The sequence below is a fragment of the Capsicum annuum genome, chromosome 9 (genome assembly GCF_002878395.1).
Source record: "Capsicum annuum cultivar UCD-10X-F1 chromosome 9, UCD10Xv1.1, whole genome shotgun sequence".
Lineage (NCBI taxonomy): Eukaryota > Viridiplantae > Streptophyta > Magnoliopsida > Solanales > Solanaceae > Capsicum > Capsicum annuum.
In genome coordinates this window covers 57,830,261-57,830,937 of record NC_061119.1, presented here as the reverse complement: position 1 = coordinate 57,830,937, position 677 = coordinate 57,830,261, and positions in this window count along the sequence as shown.

The following is a 677-nucleotide window of genomic DNA, read 5'->3' as shown; positions in this document are numbered from 1 at the left end:
TTTATAATTTGTTAGGACAAAATAAACAGTTTTGAGTTTTTCTGTTTTCCAAAAATAAGTCAAGTTTGCATTAATTAGTTCTTTGGGTTTGAAAAATAATACGACCTTTTATTTTTGGAAAAAAATAAAAAAATACTACTAACATTAATTTCTAATTGAGTTTTTTTTTTAAATTTATGGGAGTTGCTTTCTATTCTAATTGAGTCTTTCTTTTTCTAATTTAGCAGCATGAAAACATTAGTAATATTCTTCTTTCTATATATTTTAGGAGTTTAGTTAATACTGTAAATATAATAATATAATAATTTGAGAAAATAAGCGAAAAGACGATTTTATCCATTGTAGAAATTTTTAATGAAGGGAAAAAAGTTCAAATCACTTTTCTAAGAGTCTTCACACTTTTAATAAATTATAGATATAGATTTGCTTACTTCTATCTGCATTTAAGCTTAGTTTTGAGGATAACTTAGTGTGTTCGTGTGCATATATAGTGATCTTTGTGTAGTTGTGGTCTAATCCTTATGTTTAGGTGGTTTATTGTGCAATTGAATCAATACAAGAGTCAAAATGGCCAAAGAAAGGTTAGACGAGATAACTAGTTAAATCGGCCTAAGCTATGTTTGCTCTTGAATAGTTTTGTTAAGCTTTGTGTATTGTATGGTATAATACTTGTAATG